This window comes from Schistocerca americana, chromosome 1, assembly GCF_021461395.2.
Source record: "Schistocerca americana isolate TAMUIC-IGC-003095 chromosome 1, iqSchAmer2.1, whole genome shotgun sequence".
NCBI classification, from domain to species: domain Eukaryota; kingdom Metazoa; phylum Arthropoda; class Insecta; order Orthoptera; family Acrididae; genus Schistocerca; species Schistocerca americana.
Window position 1 is genome coordinate 632,238,666 of NC_060119.1, and position 20,232 is coordinate 632,258,897.

Sequence of the window (20,232 nt, forward strand, 5' to 3'; positions counted from 1 at the left end):
ATATATTGTGGTTGGAGACTATTGTGTGGTTCTGCACAATGCCTAGGCTTTTATGAGATTACATAAATCTCCATTCAGTTATCGATTCACGTCAACGCTTTACTTCGTAGAGGACTCTGTTTTCATAAAAATTGCATGAGAATCGATGGTTAATATTCACTGATACCAATCAGCGAGCAAAAACATTCTACATTTCTAAGGGAAATGAAAACAGCTTTCAGGCAGTAACAGAAAAAAAAGAGAACTGATAACTGAGTTTGAACTTTTGATTATCTGAAAGTACCCACAGTATTCACTGCAAGTCGCATTTTAATACCCTCTGCGAGACGATAACAGTGGCAACAGTGCACTGCGATTACAGAAAACGTAGGGCGTATTGTAATGCCGAATATGTTCTACCATATCGAAAAATACATTTATTATTCACTGACTGTATATTCATTTAACTCACCCAAACGCAGAAAATACTTGTCCCAGAGTTGTACCCGCAACGACTGTCTCAACAATATAAAATAAAGAAAGAAACAAACATATTTGGTAACCAACAACACCGTAGATAGTCACGGTTATTGCCATTAAATGCAGGCCTGAGGTCGAGTGTGGTTTGGGAGAACTGGGCACAGAAATTCCCCTTTTGGCAGTCCACATTTAATAGGCTAGTGTCAAGACAAAGGCGTAGTTATCGATACTATCAAAGTAACCTATCGAAATATATCATACCAACTGCTTTTTTGTTCCATTATAAGTGTTCCCGATTTCGAGTTGTGCAGGTCGTCTTCATGCAAACGGAATGTCATACCTGTAGCACAGTAACTGTGCTGCACTCATGTGCTTTAATGTAGCTCATAAATACTTTTGGAACGAACTTAACAACAGGCGAATATAGTAAAATGGAAAGAAGAAGTATGAGTTATCTCTTTCATTAGGGAAATGTATTCCCTACAAACCACACAGACGGAAAAGAAATTCCCAACTACTACTACTACTATGTGATCAGGCCCAGTGGACCGCACACATCTACAAGTTTCCTCCTCCACTGTATTCTGTCCATTGTTGCTAGCCGCCATCAGTTCGCATCTATTGACATTTGGTTTAAATCTTCATGGAGTCCATCCCTCCAACGCTTCTTGGGTCTCCCTGGCGGTCTCTTTCCTGTAGGTGTGAAATCCAGGAGCTTCCGAGGCCATCTGTGATCCTCCATCCGGGCCACATGGCCGGCCCACTGCATTCGTTTGGCTTTGACAGTTCCTGCTATGTTGGGCTGCTGGTATAGTTCCTCAAGTTCGTGGTTGTATCTGATCCTCCGTTCCCCTGTATCTACATCCAGAACCGGACCGAAGATCTTCCGAAGCACTTTTCTCTCAAAACCAAGGAGCTTATGGAAGTCCTCTTTCCGCATACTGCATGTCTCACAGCCGTATAGAACAACAGGCCGGATCAGGGTTTTGTACAGTCGAATCTTGAACTGTCTGGAGAGATATCTAGACAAAAGCAGTTCTGCTAGGCTGAAGATCGTTTTCCTGCTTGTATTCTGGCGTTGATCTCTGCTTCACCAAAAAATCATTAATATGGAGTAATGAAATTTCGGGAGTACATTCGTCTAGGTAACTGCAAGGTTACCGGTTAATATAAGCGCGAGATAAGCTATTGCAGCTTTGAAATGCTGGTATATTAATAGTGTAACGGTCAGAACGTTGAAAGGAAGCATGTAAATGTGTATGTATTGTATTGTAGAGGTTGAAAGGTGGCTACACTGAGCCACAGCGCCAGAGATTGCGCCAAAGAGTATTATTCAGCCGCCTCCACTGGCAGTGCTTGGGGAGAACTCGTAGTAGTCAGTGCTTGTTGAGAACTCGTGGGAGTCAGTGCTTGCTGAGATGTGGTAGTGAAGAGTGCTTGTCGAGAGGTCGTGGTGGAGAGTTCTTGTTGAGATGTGGTAGTAGAGAGTCGGTGTGGAGATATATTGTAATGATTAGAGTGATTTTGGTCAATATATGAAGGTAAAAGAAAAAAAATTTTCCTTTTCTTTTTATTATCTCAATGTCTTAAATAATGCACCATTACAGGTTCAGTCAACAAAGCATCTGGCTTGTGTTCTTGTATTAGAGTGTAATTCTGCTTTCCTTACGCAATTATAGTATTTCTAATTTTTAATTAGTTCGGTATAAATGATATTTAAAATTTCTTGTCTTAGTGAAGAAGAACCGTGCCAGATGTGTACGTTGAATCACACTTCCACACAGAGAACAGCTACACTTGTGCTTTATTGGATTCGTAGGTTTTATAGTTGCTGGGGACTTAATTAATTAATTGTATTAACGAAAATTTTCATTTCATTCTTTGTTTCTGTTCCATGCAGTCAGATAGCGGACAAAAACTAGTCAGGGCCAACCGTTTACGAGACACAGCGTAATCGGACATACAGCTACTAAAAATATTTGCATTTTATTTAATTAAGCCCCCATGCAAGGTGCCGGTTGTCACTTTATGGAATGGAGTTCCATGCCCTTTGCACTTGTTTGGTCAATACAGAGACTGTTAATGCTGCTTGTGGATGACGCTGGAGATGTCGTCCGGTCATATCACATATGTGCTCGATTGGAGACAGATCTGGTGTTGAACAGACCAAAGCCACATTTAGACACTCTGTAGAGCATGTTGGGTTAGTACAGCGGCATTCAAAAGAGCGTTATCCTGTTGGTAAACATCCCTTGGAATACTGTCGACGAATGGCATCACAATAGGCCGGATCATCAGACTGAGGTACAAAGTAGCGGCAGGGTTCATGGGATAACCACAGGAATGCTCCTGCAGTTATGCGAAATCGCACCCCATACCATAACTCCAAGTGTAGGCCCAGCGTGTCTAGCACGCATACAGGTTGGTTATAGGCCCTCAACTGCCCTCCTTCTAACCAACATATGGCCATCACTGGCACCTAGGCAGAACCAGAAAACCCACCTGCTGCCCTGCAATGAGCTCTCACTTGAGGCCACTGAAGATGCAAATGACGGTGGTTTGGGATCGGTGGAGTGCACCTTACCGGACATCTGGCTCTGAGATGCTCTTAGTTGTGTCTATTTGGTGCAACATTCTGCTAAAACTGCTGCTGCAGATACATTACGGTGCGCCAGACCCATACATCCAACACGATGGTCTTCCCTCTCGGTAATGCCACGTGACCGTCCTTCCTGCGGTCATAAAATCTCGTCACCACTGCTGCCAGCAGTAAAGCACAGTGACTACATTCCAGTCAAGTCTTCCTTTAGAATTACAGGTCTAACATCCAGCTTCTCATAACCATGTTATTCAAAGTCAGTGAGGTACTGGTAATGGCTCCTTAGTCACCTTAAAGTATTCTTGGATAAAATCAACTCACCACGTCCAAGTTCAGAGATAACTGATGATCATGACCATTTCAACGTGTGTTTAAAGCAAATCTGATTTGCTGCCTCATAATGGTGCAACTAACGCCACTCTTATGTGACTGGCGCCAAATTTAGACACAATCTTTTGTATGTATAAAGATGCCTACCAACATTCGGTTTTGTCGCACGACTCCTTCTTGTTGCTGCGATTTTTTTTCGTCAGTCCATATTGCAAGACATGAGGTAACGTAATACTCTCTAACTCAAACACATGTGACTGAAAGAAAGAGCAGTGAATAAAACTGGGACTGTCATAATGAACATCTGCATTGTCATTATGATTGTGTGCTGTTCCTGAAAATATAGCGTAATGGCTCAGATGACATGATGCGGCTTATATGCAAAGCGCTGTAGAAGTCTTTGCTCTACAGAGCTTTGACTCTGAAGCATAAAACAAAGTGAAATAGGCATGAGTATTCAAATACAGAGGTAAGTAAACAGGTAGAATACAGCGCTGCGGTCGTCAACTCCTATATAAAACAGCAAGTCTCTAGCGCGGACCGGTTACTGCCGCTACAATGGCAGGTTATCAAGATTTAGGTGAATTTGAAAGAGGTGGTATAGTTGGGGCGCGAGCGATAGGACACAGCATCTCCGAGGTGGCGATAAAGTGGAGGTTTTGCAGGTACAACAATTTCACGAGTTTAGCACAGATATCAGGAATCCGGCAAAACATCAAATCTCCGACACCGCTGCGGCCGCAAAATGATCCTGCAAGAACGGGCCCAACGTGACAGAATTGCAACCTTTCCGAAAATTGCTGTAGATTTGAATGCTGGGCCTTTGACAAGTATTAGAGCGCGAACCATTCAATGAAACATCATTGATATGGGCTTTTGGTACCGAAGGCCCACTCGTGTACCCTTTATGCCTGCACGACACAAAGTTTTACACCTCACTCGAGCCCGTCAACACCGTCATTGGACTGTTGATTACTGGAAACATGTTGCATGGTCGGACAAGTCTCGTTTCAAATTGTATCGAGCGGATGGACGTGTATGGGTATGGAGACAACCTGATGAATCCATGGATCCTGCATGTCAGCAGGGGACTGTTGAAGCAGGTGGAGGCTCTGTAATGGTGTGAGGCGTGTGCAGTTGAAGTGATAAGGGACTCCTGATAGGTATAGATACGAATATGACAGGTGACATGAACGTAAGGATCCTGTCGGATCGCCTGCATCCATTCATGCCCATTGTGCATTCCTACGCACTTGGGCAGTTCCAGCAGGACAATGCGATACTCCAAACGTCCAGAATTGCTATAGAGTGGCTGCAGGAACACTCTTCTGCGTTTAAAACCTTCTGCTGGCCACCATATTTCCCATACATGAACATTATTGAGCTCATCTGCCTTGGAACGTGTTGATCAGAAGAGGTCTCCACCCCTTCGTACTCTTGCGAATTTATGAACGGCCCTACAGGTTTCATGGTGTCAGTTCCCTCGAGCACTACTTCAGTCATCAGCCGAATCCATGCCACGTCGTACAGTGGGGCTTCTGCGTTCTCGCAAGAGCCATACACGATATTAGGCAGGTGTACGAGTTTCTTTGGATCTTCAGTATGAGACCCTAACAACGTTTTCGCGGTGTTGGATATATTCGTCTTAAGAAAGTGTAACATCTACCCCTCCACACAACTAGACAGAAGTACAGGGTTATTCATAAATATATCCAAGTCTCAACAGCCGACTGTGGAGAAACTAAAACACATACAGAAATCCTGGACAGAAGATCTCTCCATGATTTGATTCTTAAACAGGACCAATGATGTAGCAGCACAGAACACCACTAGAGGGTACGCATGTCAGATCACGTAGATGATATGCTTCGTGCTGCAACATCGAATTTGTTCCTATCAACAGACTGGTAAAACACGTTGATGTCATAGAATCAGCGGCAACAACTTCAATCAGTTACGTGCACTTGCCCTTTCGTCCGTACTGACTTTCGCCACATCGCAGACAATGGAATTACTGAGAACCTGTAATTGAAATTAAAAACTTGAAGAGATGCTCTATCTACACATACAGTTTTCTGTTTGTCTTATAGTATTCACACATTTGTTTTCTGAAACCCATTAATTGTCTCCAGCTGCGACGCAGCAGAAAGACGTCTGCAACTTTCCTCTGTAATGGGCCAAAGGTGTGGCGGCCTGCAATGTCACGCATGGGCTCAGCGACGCTTCAAACAGCAAGGTGTCGACACGTGCGAAGAAAGGAGACTGCTCTTAAGTTGATATTAGCAGTTAGGTGGGTTAATGAATACACACTGCCACCAAATTTCATCACATGGTAGAAAACCTAGTGGTCAGCCTCGGAACTGCAAGTATGAAAGACCACAAGCACTTGTGGTATCCAGGAGTTTAATTTGTAGAATGATGCTCACTGCACACGATAATGTTGGTATGCATCTAATTGCTCCGTTGTATGAATTAACTTGTGGATGAAGAAATCACCCACATGTGCTGATAGCGAGATTGTGAAAGCTAATCGTTGTCTTAATTTATTCAACCACCCAAACAAAGATCTGAACTACTAGTAACCGCTTACAGCCGTTTTCCCGGCAAGCCCTGTTCAAAATTAATCTGATCATACGTCGTGTCGCGACGGTGGCTAAACTTCGCAAGACCTAGAACTGCAAGGGATTAAATGGAGCTAATGGGGTGCAACTTATGAAGCGCTTGATGTTTGGAGATCGCTTTACAGTCGATCGTTCGTGCAATGGATATGCTTATGCAGTTAAGTATAATCCCAAACATATCTTGACCTTGCTTAACCCTAACAGTACAAAGGCATCTCCCGCATCGCGCGTTACCGAGTGGGGATACTTTGTTCCCACTCTAAAAATATTTCAAAAATTAACAGAAATCGTTAATTGTCGTTGCATTGCGTTAACAACATACGTTGCTAGGAGGAACTAATATGTAATCTGGGTACAGAACCTGAAAGTACCGTTTAGCACACTTTTAGCTATAATAATGCACTTTCAATAACGTGTGCTACCGACTTTATGACTTCCGCAAAAAATATAAGAAATGCAGATTGCATAAATTATTGTTGACTTTTACTCCCAATATACGCTTTAAAGAAATGCTGATCTTTAACTAATTCCCTGAAGCTGGAAGTATTGAATACGACATTCAATGCGGAAAGTGGTACCTACTAATGAGACTTGAAATTTTGGGTTATGATTTACTGAAAAATTTAAGACTATATGGAATCGGGTAGAAGAATTTACTCTAAAAACGGTTAAAAAGAATTATAGGAATCGAGTACATGAATTCGTTGCTCTAACACGGTTAAAAAGAGTTATAAGAATATATTCTTTTTAATTTAACACCGTGTTCACTATGATACAGCACAGCGCAAAAAGCAGGTGCAAGCAACGTCAGAATTACAGGGAGCCCAAACGAATAAAATACTGGTTCCGCATGTAATTGAAACTAATAAAACGAAAACAGTTCACAACAATAATAAGAGAAATACAATTCAAAACAAGAACGAAGCTTACCTTTTACAGGAGCCTTGATATCTCCCATTTGAGTACTGTTGTTACATAAACTATGGCATTCGAACCTCAGCCCACCAGCCAGACAAGGCACAAGAAACAGCTCAGTGCTAGAAACAGAAAACTGCCGTGGTTTTTATTAGTAAAAAGAGCTGCTGCTGATGGAGACGACTGTACAACAATAGCGATAACATATAAAATCTAGCAAACTGTTCAGTGACAACATACACCCGTGCAAGATCTCTGAAATTACACAGTAGACATGAACCACCAGTTCAGTACAATAAATTATTGAGACAGTTTATCCATAAACTGCAGGTGAGCAGTTGCTATACAGTGATGGTGATGGTATTTATCAAATCACAGTAACTGTTCTGTATTCACTGTTACTTGCCACGACACCACAGTCTGGAACCGCGTGGCCGCTACAGTCGCAGGTTCGAATCCTGCCTCGGGCGTGGATGTGTGTGATGTCCTTAGGTTAATTAGGTTTAAGTAGTTCTGAGTTCTAGGGGACTGATGACCTCAGAAGTTAAGTCCCATAGTGCTCAGACCCATTTGAACCATTTGAACTTGCCACGAACTGTTACGCACGCATCGTCTCCAACATTTCACCCCATCTATTTGACGTACATAAAAAGTAGACAGCCATAAGACCCAAGTGCAGCTCCACCGGCATACAATAATAATTCTGCGCGTGCGGATGGCCACACATCAACAAGTCCGCTGTCGACTTGCGTCACGGCCACCGAGCAACTAACCGCGTCTGCCGTCGTGGCTCCGTTCATCGTGCACAGCGCACAGCGCGCAGCCAAAGGAACACTCTCAAACCACAAACTACAGAGTCAAGCCATATTCTACAACGTCAAAGTGAAGGGGATAGTGCCAACCTACTGGCCTCATTCGAAATTGTGCCAGATTCGCAAGTCTGTGAACTGTTTGGTACGTATAAATGTATGTCAAACACCCATTGCTGTTGTTGTGATCTTCAGTTCGAAGATTGATTTGATGCACCTCTCGATGTTACTCTATCCTGTGCGAGCATCCTCAACTCCGAATAACTACTGCAACCTAAAACCCAGTCTGCTTACTGTATTCATCTCTTCGTCTCCCTCTACAAATTTTACCCTTAACAGTTCCGTCCAGTGCTAAGTTCGTGATCCGTTGGTGTCTCAGAATGTGTCCTATCAATCGATCTCTATTGTGGTCAAGGCGTACCACACATTTCTTGTCTCCCCATTTCTATTCAGTACCTTCTCATTAGCTACGTCATCTACCCATCAAATCGTCAAAATTCTTTTGTAGCACCACATTCCGAAAGCTCCTATTGTAATGTAACGACGTAAGTTTTGTATAAATGATTTTCTTTTGACATATGACCATGTGCAGACTTCGTCACCTACGTTAGTTACAACACACTTCAAAATTATTTATATTCTTTTTAAATTGTCTCAGAATGGTTCTTGAACGAAACTGTAAAACATCATTTGAGTCGTATGTGCAGAATTACGTCACTCAGTCCGATGGGTTTGCGCAAAATTTTTCAATTTAGATGTCGTTTGTTTCTCCTCAGAAATTATATTAATGCAGGTTATCTGATTTAATAAATATTAGAACCACATTGAAAAAACTTTCGAGATTCAAACTCGCGATAATTCTTCATAAATAAATTCTCGGAACACGTATTTAAACTTTTGTAGGATCCACTAGTTTATTATCTTCCTACATACAGACGTGAACCTGAGCCTTGACAAGACAGGACTGAACATTTACAACATGATTAAACTTTCCACGACGTCATTGTTGTAGAAACATTACAAATTCTTAATTTTCAATTTTTAGAAGCACGACGTAACAACTCGGTTTCAGGATCTTCTGTTGCTGTTTGGCTGTCGACCCGCGACGTATAGTGGCCAGCAATTTTCTCTCTGGTCCCGGCAGTGAAGATGCTGTCTCCGTTCGTTGCGCCGCCCTCTCCGTACATGAAACACAAAAAATAAACACAAACTGTAGACAATTCACAACCATTACAAATGTTACAAAAAATACCTAAGCAAAACTAAATTAAACTTATATTCACCTGCAAACTGGGCTGACACTGGTGGATGGGTGACGCTTCAATTTCGCGTCCCACTACACTATTCACTTTTTGTCTAAACGTTTTCCTTCCATGTTTCACTTCCATACATGCCCACACTCCACATAAATACTTTCACTAAAGACTTCCTAACACTTAAATCTATATGCGATATTAACAAGATTCTCTTTTTCAGAAACACTTTTCTTGCCATTACCTGTCTACGTTTTATATCCTCTCTACTTTGGCGATCATCAGTTATTTTGCTGCCCAAGTAGCAACACTCGTCTACCACTTTAAGTGTCTCATTTCCTAATCTAATTCCCTTAGCATCACCTGACTTAAGTCGACTACATTCCATTATCATTCTTTTACGTTTTTTGATGTTCATCTTATATCCTCCTTTATAGACAATGTCCAATCACTTTAAATGGTCTTCCAAGTCCCTTGCTGTTACATTACATAATCGCATGACAAAATGTATAAGGACTAGCACTTTTGCTGTACGTATGTTGCACTCTAAATCTTTCACCATTTCTTCTCCACCCGATCCGCACTTCCGTGGAAAAATGGGACGCATCTGATCGTTTCTGCACTAAGATGGAAGATTTTCCTGTTATTTCAGGCGCAGCTATTTCCTCGGCGGGGTATGTCAACTGTCTGCTTGTTAAAAGTGAACATGAAGAGTCAAAACCGCGAGAAACTTGTTTTTTATGAGGTTAACGCTTTCGGTCTGTTTTAGACCGTCGTAAGTCTGTACACCATGTTTGTAGACGGTGCTGCGGCACGGGGCAGGCGCGACAACTCCACGAAAGCTAACTGCTGTTTGAGCAGTTAGTGTTCTTGGAGTCGTAGCGCCTGCTTTGTGCAATGCCACCGTCTATCATCATGGCGTGAGGTCTGAAGATGGCCCAAAACAGACCTAAACTGGTAACCTCGTAAAACAAGAAGTTTCTTGCTGTTGTGCCTGTTCATGTTCATTTTTAAGTAAGAGAAAATAAAAAAGCTGCAGTTTTTTCCAGAGAAATGTTCTAAACAACTATTGTCTCCTTATCGTCCAATAGTGAACAACAATCTCATGGCCATTCTAAAACCCTCTCAGTTACAGCGATGTCTATCTCTTTATTTCTTTCAGTATCCCTCCTATTTTCTGTACAGTTTTCTTCCTCTAATCTATTTCAGTTTTGTGCAATGAGCCTCTTCTGGTATATTATTGTTTGGCATATATTTTAATTATAAGATATTTTTACCACAGTGTTATTAGGTTTAAAAGTATTCTAATTCTGATATAAATTACTTTAAATTCTTCGTTAGTTGTACTACACATACTTAATTTCCTATACCCAGCGGAATATTTACTTTTTTGTCAGTATCTAAGGATGTATGGTTAGAACGAGGAAATACACATGGTTCACCCCCCCCCCCCTTCCCACATACGTGCTTCGCAGTGAGTACCAGACTCTTAACAAAATGGTTCAAATGGCTCTAATCACTATGTGAGTTAACATCTGAGGGCATCAGTCCCCTAGACTTAGAGCTACTTAAACCTAAGAGCATCACACACATCCGTGCCCGAGGCAAGATCCGAACCTGCGACCGTAGCAGCTTCGCGGTTCCAGACTGAAGCGCCTAGAACCGCTCGCCCAGAGATGCTGGCTCGACTCTTAACAAACGCTCCAAAAGCACGTGGTAAAACGTTAACACCTAATTTCTCTAACTTTCAGTACGACTGTCATTTCTCTCTGTGTAGGTGGGAGACAAAAATGTATTTTGGCACTCGGAGGAAAAAGTTGGTGATTGAAATTTCGTGGAAAGCTCTCGCCGTCACGGACAGCGCCTTTCCTTCAATGACTACGAGCCAAACTGGCTTAGCATACCTGTGGTGTCGTCAGAACAGCGAGGTGCGAAGGCGACGACGGTAGCTCGTGACGAACCACAAGTAAACATGGTCCAATCAAAGAAAGAGGGATGTGTGAGAGACAGTGACGTAGACATGACGAGAAGAGTTTCCATACGCCACCGCATCAGATTGCTTGCTGACGTCTGAGCGGAATGTCAATCAGCCCAGTCCGCAATCATCATGGAAAACAACAGCATAGCCTCTCTACCGAACCAGCAGTGCAATAATTATATTAGACGCAAGTCTGCATAAAAGTATGTCGTCAGTTGAACTCTGAGAGAAGCGACTAGTACCCCCAATCATGCGATTCCTGGACAAAAGAAGTCTACCAGTATCGAACATAGGCCTTAATTTAAGGAATAAATTACTGATAATGTACGTTTAGAGCACAGTATTATATGGTGGTGGCCACACGGACTGAAGGAAAAACGGGAGAAGGAAATCGAAGAATTGGAGATGTGGTGCTACAGAATAATGTTGAAAAATAGGTGGACCGATAAGGTTAGAAATGAAGAAGTTCTTCACAGAATCGGCGAGAAAACGAATATATGGAAAAAACTGACAAGAAGAAAGAACAGGACGATAGCGCATTTGTTAAGATGTCAGGAAACTGTAGAGAGTAGAAACTGTAGAGAAAGACAGATACTGGAAAACATCCAGCAAATAATAGAGGACGGAGGTTGCAATTGTTGCTGTGAGATGATGGCACAGGGGAGAAATTCGTGACAGGCCGCATGAAACCAGTGAGAAGGCCGATGACTCGAAAAAGAAAATGTCGTCTGATATGTTCAGTGACGGTAATAAATACTCACAACATTCCTGTGGACATGGATTATAAGAAAGTTAAGTATTTCGTCTTTTTCTAGTTATAATAAAGTGATCTAATATTTTACGTGTTGTATTATCATCTCGGCCCCCTTCAAGAGTAAAGTTGAGAACCCACCGCTATACCGGCGAGTGTTACTTCGTCCGCATAACAATATCCGTGATACTCTCATCGCAATTTCGGGATAATAGAGAGCGAGGTGTCCTTATTTAAAATGTAGCAATGTCGCCAGTCAGTCTTATCGGATAAGGATCCCACGCTGTGTGGCAGGACGAGGGATAGTCATGTTTTGCGTAATCTTTCAATAGTTTTGTTGCACGTTGTAAATGCTGTTTCAGGTAATTGCCGATATTGGTCCGTCTTCTCCACATCGTTTTCTGTGTTTTGGCACCAGTTAAAGGTGTTCTTAATTGTAATCCCTAGATATTTCTTTACAGATAAAACAAATACAGTCACAAACTAAATAAGTTTACATCATCACATCAGTTGTCACTATTGCTGATCTGTTTGCTGGAAAGGACGCAAATTCATTGCTTTAGTTGTGAAATTAAAAGGAAATTTGTTGCATTGTAGTTTGATGAATACCGCAGTTGTACAACGTGTCGTTTGAAGGTTAGTTCTCTTTCCGTCAATGCGTGTGAAGTACTCGTTGTAGTGCAGGCCAATGATTTTTCTCTCGGTCTGCCCTTTTCCAGTCTTGCTAGCGTAATTGTTTGTCAACGTACGACATAGCGTCCAAGTGACGCAGCCGGTCCTTTCTATAGCAGCGCTTCCTGGAGCATCCGAACGAATACAATTCCAGCTTTGTGAAAACGTATCCTCTTTGTTCCAGGGACGCTGGAGTATAACTTCGCCGCAGCCTAGAAGTGTTTCTGGCAGCTGCGGATGAAGTGCAGAACATTAGCCGCCTGCTATTGGATTTGCAGAACGGAAAATTAAAGCGAATGGAGCCGATTGAGAGGGGCTTTCTCTGGCGATGGAACATCAGCAGGTACCATTTCCATACCATGTTTAAAAAAGAAACGTGAAGAATTCCCGGGTGTGCTTTTCTCTCTTGCAGAAAAAGAAAGTAAAATGGAAGAGGCGGTATTGTGGAATTGGAAGCGATTTTTATTTCTTTAGCCGAACTTTTGCGATCGTTGTTCAGTTTACATGCCATTGATGTTTTTGTTCCTCTCCTTTGCTCCCGTATTGCTTTTTCAGATACGTTGCCCAGGACACTACCTTTTGATAAACTCCCAGATCTTTTTTTGTTTTTTACGTGAGCGATTCTGTTCAAAGAACCGCACGAATAACTTCCTTTCGTTAAACATAAATACTGTTCACAGAGGGATACACAAACGCTCCAATCGGCATTTAGAGAGCACACATCGCGGTGCTGCTGGCTTTCGCCTCTCTTTCTTCTACACGTCAATATAATGTTTTTCCCACGTAACGGAGTCACCTTGATATTCCTTTCGAGCAGAATTTTAAACAATTGTTAATATACGAAAATATAAAGATGCTGAATACACGTAACAGCAAAAACTACCGAAATACAGAAGCAAATATATTTCTTAATGTATATTTCACCAGTCCAGCAGTGTTTGACATCACTTTGTAGCTATCGAGCGTCCTTCTTGGAAGCAACAATACGTAAAATAACCACTTACCTTAGTGCGGGATGGTACCTGGGTGTACCACAGTTTCGACAACTTCTCAGAATTGCTGTTATATCTCAATATTCGTCATGTATACGAGCCACTGAAATTAAAATGAAACAAATGTAAAGAAGTAAATACACTGTATATTATTTCAAAACTAATTGTCGTAATAGGTAATACATTTACCCATAGTGAAACAGGGCGGTCATGCATTCATGGAAAAATATTTGCAGTTGGTTACAGTGACATCATTGTACCCAGGTGTACACCTGAAAGAGGATGTTTGGAGGATGTGTTAAGGACTTTCAAGAGAAACTTCTGCAGAATACAGGAAACACCTTGGCAACAAGTCGGCGGACATTATCCTGCAAGAAAATGATGTCGTCCGTCAACAATCCTCAGCGTTTGAACTACGCTGCAGAAGTTTCACTGGGAAGCCCTCAATTTATGTACAGTCCAGATCTTTCCCCATACGATTTGCACATTTTTGGAGCACTGAAGGAAGACGTTCGTGATTGCCGATTTGCTTTGGACGAAGAGACGCACCTGTGTACAATTATGATTCCGTAAAGAATGGCAAATATTTTTCTATGAAGGCATTAATCGTCCTGTCTCAGGGCGGTTACTTGAAATAACGACATTCCAGGTGAGTAATTCTACGTATGTCCACTACTGGCCATTAAAAATGCTACACCAAGAAGAAATGCAGATGATAAACGGGTATTCATTGGACAAATATATTGTACTAGAACTGACATGTGATTACATTCCTACGCAATTTGGGTGCATAGATCGTGAGAAATCAGTACCCAGAACAACCATCTCTGGCCGTAATAACGGCCTTGATACGCCTGAACATTGAGTCAAACAGAGCTTGGATAGCGTGTACAGGTACAGCTGCCCATGCAGCTTCAACACGATACCACGGTTCATCAAGTGTAGTGACTGGCGTATTGTGACGAGCCAGTTGCTCGGCCACCATTGACCAGACGTTTTCAATTGGTGAGAGATCTGGGGGATGTGCTGGCCAGGGAAGCAGTCGAACATTTTCTGTATCCAGAAAGGCCTGTAGAGGACATGCAACATGCGGTCGTGCATTATCCTACTGAAATGTAGGGTTTCCCCGGAATCAAATTAAGGTTAGAGCAATGGATCGCGACACATCTGAAATGTAGCGTCCACTGTTCAAAGTGCCGTCAATACGAACAAGAGGTGACCGAGAGGTGTAACCAATGGCACCTCATACCATCACGCCGGATGATACGCCAGTATGGCGATGACGAATACACGCTTCCAATGTTCGTTCACCGCGATGTCGCCAAACACGGATGCCACCATCATAATGCTGTAAGCAGATCCTGGATACATCCGAAAAAATGACGTTTTGCCATTCGTGCACCCAGGTTCGTCGTTGAGTACACCATCGGAGGCGCTCCTGTCTGTGTTGCAATGTCATGGGTAACCGCAGCCATAGTCTCCGAGCTGATAGTCCATGCTGCTGCAAACGTCGAACTGTTCGTGCCGGCCGTGGTGGCCGAGCGGTTCTCGCCGCTACAGTCTGGATCCGTTAGTTAGGTTTAAGTAGTTCTAAGTTCTAGGGGACTGATGACCTCAGAAGTTAAGTCCCACAGTGCTCAGAGCCATCTAAACTACACTCCTGGAAATGGAAAAAAGAACACATAGACACCGGTGTGTCAGACCCACCATACTTGCTCCGGACACTGCGAGAGGGCTGTACAAGCAATGATCACACGCACGGCACAGCGGACACACCAGGAACCGCGGTGTTGGCCGTCGAATGGCGCTAGCTGCGCAGCATTTGTGCACCGCCGCCGTCAGTGTCAGCCAGTTTGGCGTGGCATACGGAGCTCCATCGCAGTCTTTAACACTGGTAGCATGCCGCGACAGCGTGGACGTGAACCGTATGTGCAGTTGACGGACTTTGAGCGAGGGCGTATAGTGGGCATGCGAGAGGCCGGGTGGACGTACCGCCGAATTGCTCAACACGTGGGGCGTGAGGTCTCCACAGTACATCGATGTTGTCGCCAGTGGTCGGCGGAAGGTGCACGTGCCCGTCGACCTGGGACCGGACCGCAGTGACGCACGGATGCACGCCAAGACCGTAGGATCCTACGCAGTGCCGTAGGGGACCGCACCGCCAATTCCCAGCAAATTAGGGACACTGTTGCTCCTGGGGTATCGGCGAGGACCATTCGCAACCGTCTCCATGAAGCTGGGCTACGGTCCCGCACACCGTTAGGCCGTCTTCCGCTCACGCCCCAACATCGTGCAGCCCGCCTCCAGTGGTGTCGCGACAGGCGTGAATGGAGGGACGAATGGAGACGTGTCGTCTTCAGCGATGAGAGTCGCTTCTGCCTTGGTGCCAATAATGGTCGTATGCGTGTTTGGCGCCGTGCAGGTGAGCGCCACAATCAGGACTGCATACGACCGAGGCACACAGGGCCAACACCCGGCATCATGGTGTGGGGAGCGATCTCCTACACTGGCCGTACACCACTGGTGATCGTCGAGGGGACACTGAATAGTGCACGGTACATCCAAACCGTCATCGAACCCATCGTTCTACCATTCCTAGACCGGCAAGGGAACTTGCTGTTCCAACAGGACAATGCACGTCCGCATGTATCCCGTGCCACCCAACGTGCTCTAGAAGGTGTAAGTCAACTACCCTGGCCAGCAAGATCTCCGGATCTGTCCCCCATTGAGCATGTTTGGAACTGGATGAAGCGTCGTCTCACGCGGTCTGCACGTCCAGCACGAACGCTGGTCCAACTGAGGCGCCAGGTGGAAATGGCATGGCAAGCCGTTCCACAGGACTACATCCAGCATCTCTACGATCGTCTCCATGGGAGAATAGCAGCCTGCATTGCTGCGAAAGGTGGACATACACTGTACTAGTGCCGACATTGTGCATGCTCTGTTGCCTGTGTCTATGTGCCGGTGGTTCTGTCAGTGTGATCATGTGATGTACCTGACCCCAGGAATGTGTCAATAAAGTTTCCCCTTCCTGGGACAATGAATTCACGGTGTTCTTATTTCAATTTCCAGGAGTGTATCTGAACTGTTCGTGCAGTTGGTTGTTGTCTTGCAAACGTCCCCGTCTGTTTACTCAGGCATCGAGACGTGGCTGCACGATCCGTTACATCCATGCGGATAAGATGCCTCTCATTTCGACGGTTGGTGATACGAGGCCGTTAGAATCCAGCATGGCGTTCCGTATTACCCTGCTGAACCCACCGATTCCATATTTTGCTAACAGTCATTGGATCTCGATCAACGCGAGCAGCAACGTCGCAATACGATAAACCGCCATCTCGATAGGCTACAATCCGGCCTTTATCAAAGCCGGAAGCGTGATGGTACGCATTTCGCCTCCTTACACGAGGCATCACAACACCTTTTCACCAGGCAACGCCGGTCAACTGCTGTTTGTGTATGAGAAATCGGCTGGAAACATTCGTCATGTCAGCACGTTGAAGGTGTCGCCACCGGCGCCAACCTTGTGTGAATTCTCTGAAAAGCTTATCAAATGGCTCTGAGCACTATGGGACTTAACTACTGTGGTCATCAGTCCCCTAGAACGTAGAACTACTTAAACCTAACTAACGTAAGGGCATCACACACATCCATGCCCGAGGCAGGATTCGAACCTGCGACCGTAGCAGGAAAAGCTAATCATTTGCATATCACAGCATCTTCTTCCTGTCGGTCAAATTTCGCGCCTGTAGCACGTCATCTCCGCGGTGTAGCAATTTTAATGGCCAGTAGTGTAATTGTTTTTTAGCTAGCCTATCCTCGACAATCATCAAGCTTAACGAAATATGAGTGAATTGTAACCCGTACAATGCAGCAGAAAGTTTTGCAACTTAATTTGTAGAACTCTTGACGACGTTAGTCACGGAAGCACAGTATAGATTCCTAATTTATTAGGGTTTCACAATATTAGCTGTTTGCTGTGCGCAAGAGGAAATATGGCGATCGATATGCTTCAGATGGGTAGCATCACGTTAAATGTGGGGTTCCAGTACCATCTATGTCCTTAGAGAAGGACTGAGCCCCCAGTAGTTTTCAGCAATGTCACAGGTTGTCAGGAACGTTGTTCTGTTACAGATCGCACTGTTAACTGTCGTTTTCGACCACTAAATGCGAGTAAATGAACACAAAAACACAAGGGGGGGGGGTTCAGTGACACCATTTATGCCAACTTATAACGCCTTTTCTTATCGATTCTGGCGGCGGTATGTGTGACACATACTCCTAGGCCACCAATTGTAAGCCTGCGTGATTTCAGTGCTGGGCATCGCCGATCTTATCTCCATCGCATCGGTGTCATTGGAGGAGCTGAGATGAGGTTAGTGCGGTATGGGGTGTGAGAAGACCTTCCCACTATGTAGAACAGTCCACGCTGGCATTGGGGAGAAAAGTGGTGAAATTTTGTGCCAACGTAGCATCAGCAGTGGAATTGGAATGCCGCAAAATGATAAGAATAGAATTTTCAGCATTAAGTCTATTAAACTAGTTTGCAAAGGAATTAGAATCATTTTTCTTTCGTGTTCCAAAACAGTACGTGCGCTGAAGAAAGTTACCCTAACTGTGATGTGCTCGTATTTAAACCATCGCATTTCCATAAAAGACGTACAATGTGGATTTAACACTTTTGCTGTAGAAACTTCGATCTTTCGTTTGGTAACGTTGTCACATCTGTGTTTACTGTTCAGTTTTTGATCGATGAGCGAGTGTTCTGAGTCTTGAGTTTCAGTTTCGGCTCTTTCGGTGTCTGTTATCTGTCTTCTTGTTGCTTTCAGCGCTGAATGAGATAGTTTCTTCGACGCCTAATAGTGCTTCACTATTTAAAAAAGCGTTAAGTTCCGAGGGGATCGATTTACAGACACATTTTGTGCGAGTGGACCTGCTGGAATATCCTACTGTTCTTACAGAATATACATTTGCTCTCCATTTACCATTATATGTATGCGTAATAATACATTATCACCAAAAACATTGTATCCCAGTGGTTGCAATGGAAGCAATTAAACCAACATATAGAAACTTGGGGCATATTGCAGACCTCACAAAATGTCTTCGTAATTGCCTCTGAAATCAAAACGATTTGTTCATATGGAGTAAAGCGTCTAAGAATATATTTGATGGGAAATGGGGAATGAGTGTTGATGTTATTTCTTTCAGTGATGACCATTTTGGTTGTTTAAATGTCATGGATAGGATTAAGTTGGTTTCTAATGTTAACACTATCGAAGATCTTGGGTTTCTGGCAAAGTACGAGTAAGAAAGGCTCAGTACCCAGCTGAATTTAATGCTGATAAAGCAACAGCAGCAATGGGAAGAAAGCTTTTAGGTGAAGAATTGGTATCAGGAAATGACCCTGATTACTCTGCTGGATGCTTTTGGTAATCAAATAAAAGGCATGTGTGAAAGTTTCCTCATAAGTAACTAATCGTATTTTCTAGCATTTGACATTTTCTATGCAATATGTAGCTTTATCTCACATATCACTAAACCAATGACATAAAATTTTCGGCCATTCTATAAAATAAATAAAAGACGACATTGAATTAGAATCATGAAAAGAACAGGCTTAGTCTCAGAATCAAAGGAATTTTCACACATCAAAAAAAGTTTTGCATCAACCCGTTTCCCAGAACTCCTGAAGATAGGCCGTTTACTGTGGATATTGCATCACAGACACAGTCTCTTTGACGTTGACGCATGTCACTAAACCTGCCCAAAGATATAAACAACGATGTATGAGCAGCGCTTAGTGGATAGTGTGGATCCTACAGCCGATCAGATCCAGTCATTCCACCAGGAAGGAGGTACACGGCTCGTGTTGTCTGTATTTCAACCATGCCTAGACTTTCAGTACCGCAGTTCGATCGCGTCCGCGTTGTTACTTTGTTCCAGGAAAGGCTCTCAACAAGGCAAGAGTCCAGGCGTCTCGGAGTGAACCAAAGCGATGTGGTTCGGACATGGAGCAGATACAGAGAAACAGATAATGTCGATGACATGCCTCGCTCAGACATCCCAAGGGTGACCGCAGTCTGCGGATTATGGCACAGAGGAAGCCTGACAACAACGCCACCGTGTTGAATAATGCTTTTCTTGCAGCCACAGGACGCCGTGTTACGACTCAAACTGCGCGCATGATGCTGAGCTTCACCCCCGACATCCATTGCGAGGTTCATCTCTGCAACCACAACACCACGCAGTGTGGTACATATGGGCCCAACAACATGCCGAATAGACTGCTCAGGATTGGCATCAAGTTCTGTTCACCGATGAGTGTCACATATGCCTTCAACCAGACAATCGTCGGAGATGTGTTTGGTGGCAACCCAGTCAGGCTGAAGGCCTTAGACACACTGTTCAGCGAGTGCAGCAAGGCGGAGGTTCACTACTGTTTTGGGGTAGAATTATGTGGGGCCGACGAAGTAGTTTGAGAGCGGCGCACAAGTGCCTGCAGCCTTTCTCTGTTATGGTGAAAAGAGGAGCCACCTTGCCCCGTCACTCTCGTACCCAGAGAAGCTTCTAACAGCGAGATGTCTGACCTGTGGGTGGCTCACAATCGATTTCACATGCACTGATTTCGGGCATTTTTCACTGGCGCTACGACTGGCAGCGCAAGTCGACTGGAGCATGTCGCTGATTATCTCTGGCAGACCGAGTCCTAAAGTAGGCCTTGAACAGCATTATTAAGGGCAAGGAAGAGCCAGGCTGCGAGTGACAGCCGACTAGAGGGTATCATGGGCTGCGTTCCGGACATAGTGGGTCAGTCGGTGGTTAACTCTTTTTATGTGAAGACTTGGCGTAA